At 45.1% G+C, this 11052-nt stretch overlaps 1 pseudogene; it reads right to left on the bottom strand.

Annotated features, from left to right (window-relative positions):
• Nucleotides 1-9730: 9730 nt before the first annotated feature.
• On the bottom strand, nt 9731-9831 carry LOC119000596 (uncharacterized; annotated as a pseudogene).
• Between the last annotated feature and the right edge of the window lie 1221 nt (nt 9832-11052).

Here is an 11052-nt window from a genome sequence, read left to right as displayed (position 1 = left end):
TTTAAGTCGGCTTGACTCCATGGCCAAATCTGGAGCTGGGATGCCTGAAGGTCAGAGTCTGCATCTTCTGACGTTAGTTCCTAGGATTCTTATACAAATATGCTGTTCATCTATAAGCTGCGCATGAGTCACAGTCAGTACTCACAGAAAGACTGTCAAAAGAATGGTGGGGTTGGTTACAATTCCCCGCTGTTACAAGTTTCCACTCTTACAATGAGAATCCCTGTGAGAGAGAATCCAAGGGAGTTTACACACACACACACACACACACACACACACACACGAGGGGCAATGTGAAGACAGAGCAGAGAGACTTGAAGATTTTGACAGTGAACAGGAGTGATGTGACCACAAGCCAAAGAATCCCAGCAGCCACCAGAGACAAGAAGGGACAAGGCACAGATTCTGCCCTGGAATGTCTTAAGGGAATACAGCCCAGCTGACAACTTGATTTCAGCTTAGTGACACTAATTTCAAACCTCAGGACTCCAGAAGCGTGAGAGAATACATGTCTGTTGTTTTAAGCCACCCAATTGGCAGTACTTTGTTACAGAAACAGGAGTCATGGGGATCTAATATACAGGCAGTGAAGCAGGAACTGAGAAGGCAGCCCTACCTATGAGGGTTCAGGCTCAGGTCTCACCACTCCAGCCCACTCATGCCTCCAAGCCAGCTTGGGTAAGAGCCTCTGGCTCAGAAAGAGGATCAGGTTGGTGGGGTTGATGCTGAGCTCGGCCAACCAGTCGATATTAAACTGAGACCTCACTATGATGCTTGGAACTGCTGGCTTAGTGGAGAGTTAGAAGCTGGAGTCCATGCCCTGAAGACTCTCACAGGCTGGCTAGGGAAGCAGTATACACAAGCATAAGACAATTAGCAAATGGAACAGAACAGTATTTCATTAAGTGCCTGCCATTGAAATATTCACCTTCATTCCTGAGTGTGTTGAGCTTCTATCACAGGCTAAGAAAGGCCATACAAATTCTCTGCAGATGGTCCAGGAAGAGGACCTAACATGACACAGATCATGCATTCCTCCAGGGGCTCTGAGGTCATTTGTTTGAAATACACTGTTGGTGTGAAAGCACTCTATCGTGCAGGCACGTCCCTCCTGTTGTTGTGAGATGAAAGTGGCCATGCCCAGACAGGACCAGCGACTAGGAGCCAGGAGTCCAGGATCCCTGGCCTGGGCTTTACCTAGTAAAGGGGATAGAGTGACAGTAGGTATTATCTTGAAGAGGCGGTGGGGGAAAAAAGAGAAGAATGAAAATTAATTAAAACAGAATTGATTTCTTATGTCTAATAGAGCTTTTCTTTTTCTTTTTTGCTTCTGCAGCAGCATGTGATATATACAATAAGACACTGTCTGAAGCTACTCCAAGGAGTTGGAACCTAGCTAAAGGATGGGATGGTAGGGAGAGGGGCTCAGCTTCACTAGACTTTCCCCCAGAGCTAGCATCTTCCCAGTGTCCCAGCCAGGAGCTCAGTCTAACCCAGCTGCACACTTCTGGAGTGACTGGCATGGGCTTGGTTCAGGAATTGTTCTACTTGATTTTCTCAAAATTCTGTGAGATGCCTAATGAATTCTTTTCTTCCCTTTACAGTTGAGGAAGCTGTGGGTTCAGAGAGTTGGCTCATGGATAGGAGGTAGACCTGGGTGTAAAGCCAGGTTGCTGCGCTTCCCATCACGGTCTTGCATCAGGCCACACTGCTCAGGGACCCTGGCTAAGCAGAGTAGGTTTCGCCTTTTTGGAACACCTTCTAACCCACTCCTCTCGCAAGGCTTGACTTTTAATTTTTCTTGGAAAGTGCTTCAAGATGCTGCACCCCCAGACCAGATTTTATACCCCTCCTCTCTGCTTCCACAGTGTGCTAGAGGGAGGTCTTTTACTGGAATTAATCCCCCACTCCATAATGCTGGATGCTTGTCTTTTCTAGAGACTCTAGGATGCTAAGAATGAGGCCTTCGTCTCATTGGTCCCTCCAACTTTAGCATCTAACACAAGAACTCATACTTTTCTGGTGCTCAGTATATGCTGAGGAAATTACATAACTAATGATACAAGTCTGGGCAGTATAGATAAAACTGAAATCTAAATTTTCCACTACAAATGTTCCCATCTGATCCAACAGTGAGAATCCCTTTTGTCTTCAAATGATAAAAACCTGAGGTAGAAATTGTCAAGCTCTGTACAGACCTCTGTCCTAATTAGGCTAAAAAGGTTCAAGGATGAATTCAAGGCTCAGGGTCTTATACATGCCTTCTTTGACCTCAGGGCTCATCATCTGCAAAGACCTATTGAAGAGCTAAGACAGTGTTCAGCCCTGGCCAGGTGGCTCAGTTGGTTGGAGGGTTGTCCTGTGCACCAAAATGTTATGGGTTTGATTTCGGTCAGGGCACATACCTAGGTTGCAGGTTTGATCCTTGTTTGACCTGCATACAGGAAGCAACTGATCAATTGATGTTTCTCTCTCTCTCTCTTTTACCAATAGATATATCTTTGGGTGAGGATTAAAAAAAAGATAGTGTTCACATGCTTGGCTCTACTTGATGGTAAATAACCATAGTGCACTCCATATCTTCACTTTCCCACTTAGAATGTACCTTCTTAGAATGGTCCAGATTGTGAACTTTTCTGAAATAATGGTTCTAGGAAAAGGTTCTAGGAAAAAGATAAGAAGCCTGAGGGGTGGTGAAGCGTATAAGGGTGCTTCCCACTCTCTCAGCCTGGCTCCCAACCCCCAGCTTAACAAAATGCTGACTACAAAAGACATTTTGCCTGTAGAGGGTGCCGCCACAGTCACTTGACTCCTGGGATCCATGTTTGTATTTAGAAAAACTTTGATTAGATGAGTACTCCATACACGTGACCCACCCTGGGCCACCTGTTCTGCCACGAGAGTTGGCCTTGGGAGGCAGCTTTTATCTAAGAGAACTATTCTCCATTTCACTATAAAAGTCCACTTCCTGTGGGCCAAGGTCCCCATCTGCCTAGAGCTCAGCTGACTCAGGGAGAAGACTGTCCTTGGATTGTTCTCAGCACTAAATAATTTCTAGCCAGCTACGCAGGAGCCTTGGAGCCACGTGAAGTGTTGTCTGGAGAAATCTCGCCCAGATATAACATTGAGACAACATTTAAAACTTCATTTAAGTGAACACAAAGAGAGGGCTCCTGGGTAAAAGAAACTTAATTAATCTTGTTTCTGTGTAGATACTTTTAATTAAATGTAGCTCCACATTCCTTCCAAGTAGATTGGAAAGGCCAGGCCATCTTGCTACTTGGTGGGCTGAGTTGAGGGAAGCCAGCAGGTGGGTTCAAGCCATCAGAGACACTGGGAAGTGCACTGCCAGCCCAGGGCTGCAAACCTGGCATGTGGCCCTGCCTCCTGCCCCTCTCCACCTCCCAAGTCAGATGTGCTTCTAAGCATTCATCTGCCTTTCCTGTCATCTCTCAGATGCCACCTTCTCTCTTGTCCCCACAACCTCAGCTCTGGTTCAAGCCCTTGACATCCCTCTTCTAGATTATGATGATAGATTCCTATTTGTTCGCCCTATACCCAATCTCAATCTCTTTCAGTCAGTTCTAATTCATTCAGAATTAGACTCTCCTTAAAACCCTATTTTCATTCTAGTGTTACTCCTCTGGTGAATAACTCAAAATGGGTTCCATTTTTCTGATTAAATGAAAGCTCTTTCTCTTGGAATGGACAGAGCATGGTATCTCAGAAGACTAGTCAAGCTTAGGAGCGGCTGTGATGTTTGGAGGAAGAAATGAAATGCAGTGGATCCAAGAAGATGCCTCCTAGGGAGAGAATAACCAGAGTCAGGTGGTCTTAGAGGGGAAATTCGGATTATGGAAACTGAGGAGACTAGAACAGAGGCAGAGTTCCAATTGCAGGAGAAACCTAGAGAAATTCCATAAGCCCAGAACAGGTTAGCCACAGGGAATTTCTATAGTGTAATCTGCTGCACTACAGCTGCGGCAAAGACTGGTTGCTCCCCAATACCAATGTCTTCTCAGCTTTGGCATACAGTTAAATTACATTTTCTACACTTCCTCACTCTTTTGAAGAAAATGGGGCCTTTTACTCAGTTTACTTTAATGGAGGTTTGATTAATAAAATGTGGGTAGAAAAGATGCATGCCACTCCAAGACTCAGCTCCTAAAATCTAGTCTCCTCCGAGGTGTTCTACATTGTCTCTTTTGTTCAACCCATGTCTGGATGAAGGGAGTCCAGGGCAGAATTCTAAGGCTTTAGAGAGAACGACAAAGACATTAGATAGATGGATCCTGAGTCTCTGAATCACTCCGCAGAGTAGAGCCTCTCCTTCCAACTCTACTGCCAGTTCAGATCGTGACACAATTAAAAAATAAACATGTATTATTCAAGCCTCTGAGATTTGAAGATTGTCTAAAATCACAGTTACCCTCTTCTAATACCTTAGGTATCCTGCCATGGGGGTCACCTAGGAGAAAAAGAAGGAGGTAGGCCTGGACCACATATAGCCCCTATAGTAGTAATGCTTATAAAGGTTGCTCTAAGCCCTGGCTGGTGTAGCTCAGTGGTTTGAGCACAGGCTATGAACTAAAGGGTCACGGTTCAATTCCCAGTCACGTGCCTGGGTTGCAGGCCAGGTCCCCAGTGGGTGCCATGTGAGAGGCAACAATACATTGATGTTTCTCTTTCTTCTTCCTTTCCCCTCTCTCTAAAAATAAAGAAATAAAAAATATTTTTAAAGATTTTATTTATTTTACCTTTAGAGAGGAAGGGAAGGAGAGAAGGAGAGAAATATCAATATATGGTTGCCTTTCGTGAGTCCCCTCCTGGGCACTGGCCTGCAACCCAGGCATGTGCCCTGACTGAGAATCGAACCGCGATCGTGTGGTTCACAGGCCCGTGCTCAATCCACTGAGCTACACCAGCCAGGGCGAAATAAAATATTTTTTAAAAATTGCTCTACAGGGATAGGGCCACCTCTCAGCCTAATCAGTGTCCCTTGGCCCTTCTTCCCTGTCCCTCTGTAATGCCAAGTATGTCCCCAATGATGAGGAGAAGAAACATGGCACAGGCCCTGCCTTGGTGGGGGAAAGTTGGAGTATTGTATCAGCCAGATTTTGGCTGTGATACCCCTGCAAAACTATAGGTTTACAATCACAAGCAATTATATTCCTTATCACATGTCTGTTTGTTAACAAGTGTAGCAGCTCTGCTTCAGACTGAGAACTGTGTTCAAATCTACTTCATGTGTCTCTAATTCTGGAATTGACAAATGCATGGCAGATTGCGGAGGTGCAAACCACCAAACCAAACCACACAAATACACTTAAGCTTCTTTCTGCTCATGGCACATCCACTCATGTTTCATTAATCAAAGTGAGTCACAAGTCCAGTCAATAGGGTGGAGATGTTTACCCTGCAGACTGTGAGCCATGGCAGAGTAGGAAGGGAAAAAGAATTGTGGGCAAATCCTAATGCACCACAAATGCTCTTAAGTAAGGCAGTGACCTGCCTAGAATTCAGTGTCCCTGGGCCTGTAGGACTGTGTTTGTTTGAGTGAGTGATGTAAGAAGCTTCAGAGAGCTGCAAGGAATTGACCAGAGTGTTTGGGGTAATGGGAAGTGAAATTGGAGTCAAAGGCCTTAGTTCCTTGTCGTGCTGCTAAGTGATCATGACCTTTGGGAAGTCATTTCTCTCTGGGCCTCAATTCAATTCTCTAGGACCTGAGAGAGGTTGGCAGAGGGATTTCTAATATCCTTTCAATCTCATATGTCTGAAAACTCTAAGAAACCTAACGGTATGATCCTAAGGCAAGATCTGTGAGATCCTATTGTCTTCAAGCCAGGCAACCAGACGTGTGTGCTCTTCTGCTCTAGCAGAGAATGTGGGAGAAGATGGTTTTTGCAAAACCCTTCCTAGAGAGAAGCTTGAGCGAACACTCAAGTATATTTCTCGGTGCACATCTAAAAGCCCTTAGATCAGGCTACTTGGGGCCTGATAATTTTTCCATTAAGAGGAAATAATTTTCTGGGTCTGTTTGGCTTGTATTTATCTGCAGTTGACAGCATTATCCGCTGCAGCCTTGACATGCCGTCCATCCCCCGATGAGATGTGTGCTTGTGGGGAAAGGAAAGGGAGAGAGGTCTCAGCATCTTTGGGCCTGAATGAAAGGACCAGGCGGCTACAACATGGCCCTGGTATCTATCTCATATGACCCAGTTCTGACCTCAGGTACCTCCCGCTCCATTTGCTTCCCTAAAAAAGAAACGTAAACAACAACCCAAACAAGAAACCCACCCGCTGCGCCATCTCCGCCCCAGCCCCCACCTCCTGCCTATCGTTTCTTCTAAGCCAGCTTGACAATAACCATTCATCACAAAAAAGAAAACAAAGTACAGAGAAACAAAAACCAATCTAAGGCTGCAAATTGACGTCAAACTTTGAAAAATGGACTGTGAACTGGTTGTGCGTTGAGTTCTTTCTGCTTTCCAGAGCAGATGGGGCTAGGCACCTCCTGTCACTAACCCTCATGGCCCAAGTTCAACTTGGAGGTGACTACAGTCCAGGGAGCAGATGAGACTTTCAGAGGCGACACTGGCATGCAGACGGGTGGAAGAGTCCTGCAGGATTTGTGGCAAAGAAGAACTACCTCCTGTTCTGGGAATAGGCCCACCTGGGTAAGGGTCTTGAGTAGGCAGGGCCCAGGAGACGGTGATGCTACTCAATGCCATCCTTCTGGATTCTGGTCCTTATGGAGCTGGGGGTGTAAGATCTTGGCTGATCTGGCTTCAGGGGAGATTGAAGAAGGAAGAAATCACAGATTTGACACCTTGCATCTGTATGTATAAAGGGCTTTACCAAGTTCACGGCATTTTCATAGGCATGATCTCATTCCCAGGAAGCCTGGGATATAAGTGGAGCAGCTTATCCCATTGCAGAGCAGAGGAAAGTGAGGTGTGAAGATAGTCTATGGCTCACCCAGAGTCATACAACTTGTAAGTGATCTGGTTGGGCTAGAATCCAGGTCCTTCTGTTTCCTGAGCTGATGGGCTTTCTATTTGGAACACTTTGAACTGCTTGGAGTCTGAGGGATCATTAACAACATCACTAAGTGCCTACACTTTTCAAAAGGGGAATCTCAAGACCAGAGAGGAAAGCTGATTTAACTGAAGTTTCAGTCAGTTGATAGGGTCTTAGGGTCCAGGGCCAAGGGGTTCCTGATTCCTAACCAGGTGGAAGCATCGTGCCTGCAGTGTCCCAGTGAAGACCAGGAACCCGACAGTGGGATTCCCAGAGGGAATGGCTGAGACTGCAATTTTGGGGGCCAGATGGGACATTTGCCTCCCAGGATTTGTCTCGAGACATGATCCCTTTTGGTTCACTAGATTGGGCCTGAGGAGCCATAGGATGATGGAACTCTGGGAGGAAAGTGATTGGCCCCTAGCTAATAATGTGTGAAGAAGGCTGGTTCTGTCTCTTCAGGAAACTACTTCCTTCCCTCCCTTCTCCTCCTTTTACAATTATATGCCTACTCTCCAAGCTGGTCACCCAGTGCCTTTGACCTGTCTCCTGATATTTAGGACTCCCTAAGGCCCTGGCCCTGGCCCAGGTCTTATCGGGCCAAGGAGCACCAGATACTATGGGTTTTCCCTGCTCCTCTCTGCCCACTAGGAGACTTCCCTCTTTCATGACCCACTTCCTCAGGACCTGTCCCCTGGAATAAGATCCAGCTTATCTGGCAGGCTCAGTGAAGGCAGACTGCAAGGGTTCAAATCCGGGTTCTTCTACCTATTAGCCCTGCATTCCTGAACAAGTTAATTAACTTCCCTTAGCTTCAGTTTTCTTATCTGAGAAATAAGGATAATAATACTTACTTCATAAGGTTATTAGGAATTTTAAGTGAATTTACGTAAAGAGCTTAGCACAATCTCTGAAGCATAATAAACATTCAATGAATGTTAGCTATTTTTAGTTTTTAAAGCTATTCATGCTCTTGCCTTGATAGAGGCTAATGACTCACGGCAAAGTTAAAATAGATGTGTTTTTACAGAGATATAATCAAGGAAGGGCTTTACCAGAAGGGTATGGGGATTTAATTTCTGTGGGGAGAGCCCTTTTGAATGATGGAGTCTTCCATCTAGCCACGCTGGAAAGCACATGGCAGGCCCTAGGCGTGAATCACGAGTTGAGTATTTGGGTCTGTCAGCCAAGACCCTCATTTGAAGTAGAACTCACACCTCTCAGCTGAAGCATGGGGCAAGAGGTTTTAAAACCATAGCCAGGTGATGAAGGGCACACGGGTGGGGAGTAAAGTGGGAAAAGGTGACAGGGCCCCATGGCCTGGCACCATTTCAGCAGGGCGAGTAGGGTGTTTGGGGCTTTGCAATCCAATGAGCAGGATCCCAGGACCACCATCTCTACCCCTGCCTCCAAACACCTATTAATGGTGTGCTCTTGGAGAAGGTATTTAATTTCTCTGAACTTCTATCTTCTCATCAGGACAAGATTGAAATAAATAATGTAGATGGAAAGCACTTTGTAAATGACAGACCAAAGTATTATTATTTTTTTGTATAGCTTTCATTTGAAGTCAAATAACTTCAGATTTGGTAAATCTAAAGGCTAGTATCTGTGAACTCCACCCTTGCTCTTGCCAGAGCCGTGGTTGTATGGGAGCAGTGATCCCCAGAAGGACACTCAAGTGTGTATGGAGGGAAGGGGAGACGTTACCGAAGGAGAGGACACAGACATATCCTAGGTGCTCAGAGCAGGAGCTGAGGTGTTGCCAGGCTGCTTGGGAAATGAAGGTGCAGGTGGGTTCAAATCCATAGTATCTTCTCTCTCTTGGCATTTTGGCCTTTCTCTGTGCATCTGCTCTGCTCTCTTTGCATTCAGTCATCTTACATTACTTACTCAGCAGTCTGACTTACCTATAGTTTCAACTTATTTGTGACCATGGTCTTCCCAGCCCCGTCTTTGAACAGACTTGCCACTGCACCGTCCACGGGCACCAACGGCAGTTTTCCTCTCAGCATCTTTGCTCAAACCCCAGAAGGAACCTGACTGTTTTGTGACCCGTAAGACCATACATCGTTATGGATCAGTTTCTCTCAGGTCCTATGCCCACCCCTTATCCAGTCATCTGAGACTAGGAGAGCAGGGTCCTGTGCTACTTAAGCAATGGAGGGTTAGGGTGGGGAGTGTTCCCTTAGAACGGGCTGTAGATGGGTGAGGAAGTGATCAGAAGTCCTACAACATGTAGACAAATCACAATGTCTCAACAACAAACTACCCAGGTTCTTCATCTGGAAAGCAAATTATTATGTAGGTTAAATGAGTCAGTTGGTGAAAGTGATCTGAACCCCACATCCACTTTCTTTTTCTTTAATTAATTTATTTTTATTGTTGTTCAAGTACAGTTATCCCCATCTCCTCACNGGAAGTGATCAGAAGTCCTACAACATGTAGACAAATCACAATGTCTCAACAACAAACTACCCAGGTTCTTCATCTGGAAAGCAAATTATTATGTAGGTTAAATGAGTCAGTTGGTGAAAGTGATCTGAACCCCACCATCCACTTTCTTTTTCTTTAATTAATTTATTTTTATTGTTGTTCAAGTACAGTTATCCCCATCTCCTCACCCATATCTACTCCCCCCATCCCACCCGCCCCCACCTCCCACCCTTGATCCTATCCAACTTTGACTTTGTCCATGTGTCCTTTAAACAAAAATATGAAAGCTTTCACGAATTTGCATGTCATCCTTGTTCAGGGGCCCTGCTAATCTTCTCTGTATCATTCCACTTGTAGTGATGCACTGCTGAAGTGAGCACCTGTAGGCATTTTCTCAATGCAGGCCTTTCTCACCTCTCTCCTGGACTAACCCAAAGTCCCCCAACTGGACTCTGGTCCTCCAATTTTGCCTCTCCCCTCAGTGGACCAAGTCTGTTTTCCACTGAATTGCCATAGCGAGCTTTCCAAAATGTAAATTTGAAGAGCCACAAGATCACATGCTGGTGAGGATGTGATGAAACAGACATCATATATTTTATTGACAGGGCTGTAATATTGTTTCAAGTTCAGTGACTAGTAGGCTGCAATGCCTATTAATATTAAAAATATCATAAACTTTGATTTTACATTCCTGCTTTTGGCAATCTATCCTGTAGAAAGAAAACCACCCATATGTAATACTTACCTGAACAGGTAAAGCAATTTTATTGCAGCATTATTTTAGGTGTCAACATAATTCAATAAGTAAACTTACTTAAATAACCAGAATATCCAACAGTAAATGGTTAATTAAATTTTACTGCATTCATGCACTGAAAAATTAGACACATTTTTTAAAAGGCAGTAGTTCCACATCTATTGACTAGGAGGTCTATCACTACATGAGATAAACAGCTAGCTTAGGAAAGGTTATGATGTCATTTTGAAAAAAACAATGAGTGTGGACTTCTGGCCAAGATGGTGATATAGGTAGATATACTTTGCCACCTCCCACAACCAAAAGAAGGACATCAACAAATTTAAAAACAAAACAAAACAAAAAAACCAGAACTGACAGAAAATCGAGCTGTATGGAAGTCTCACAACCAAGGAATTAAAGAAGAAATATTTGTCCAGTCTGGTAGGGGAAGTTGGACACAGGCAGCCAGGGTAGAGAGGACTCTGGGCAGGCAGTGGCTGGTGTACTGGGTAGGGGAGGTGGCCGCAGGATTCCCACATTTGTGTGTGGATAAACTAGAGGAACAACTAGGGGAGAGAAACAGACCATGCAACCCAGGGTTCCAACTCAGGAAAATGAAGCCTCAAAACTTCTGACTCAAAAAACCTGTGGGGATTGCAGCAGTGGGAGAAACTTCCAGCCTCACAGGATAGTTTGTTAGAGAGATCCACATGGTCCTAGAACATACACAAAACCACCCACCTGGGAATCAGCACCAGAAGGGTCCAATTTGCTTGTGGGTAGTGGCAGAAGTGACTGAAAGCCAGCTGAGAGCTGAGCAAGGAGCATTGTTTCCTCTCAGACCCCTCCCCCCACAT

Source organism: Sturnira hondurensis, unplaced genomic scaffold (assembly GCF_014824575.4).
Source record: "Sturnira hondurensis isolate 20B ecotype Veracruz unplaced genomic scaffold, ASM1482457v3 Scaffold0015793, whole genome shotgun sequence".
NCBI classification, from domain to species: Eukaryota; Metazoa; Chordata; class Mammalia; order Chiroptera; family Phyllostomidae; genus Sturnira; species Sturnira hondurensis.
Note: the sequence above shows the minus strand (reverse complement) of the source record. Positions and strands in the feature narration are given on the sequence as shown.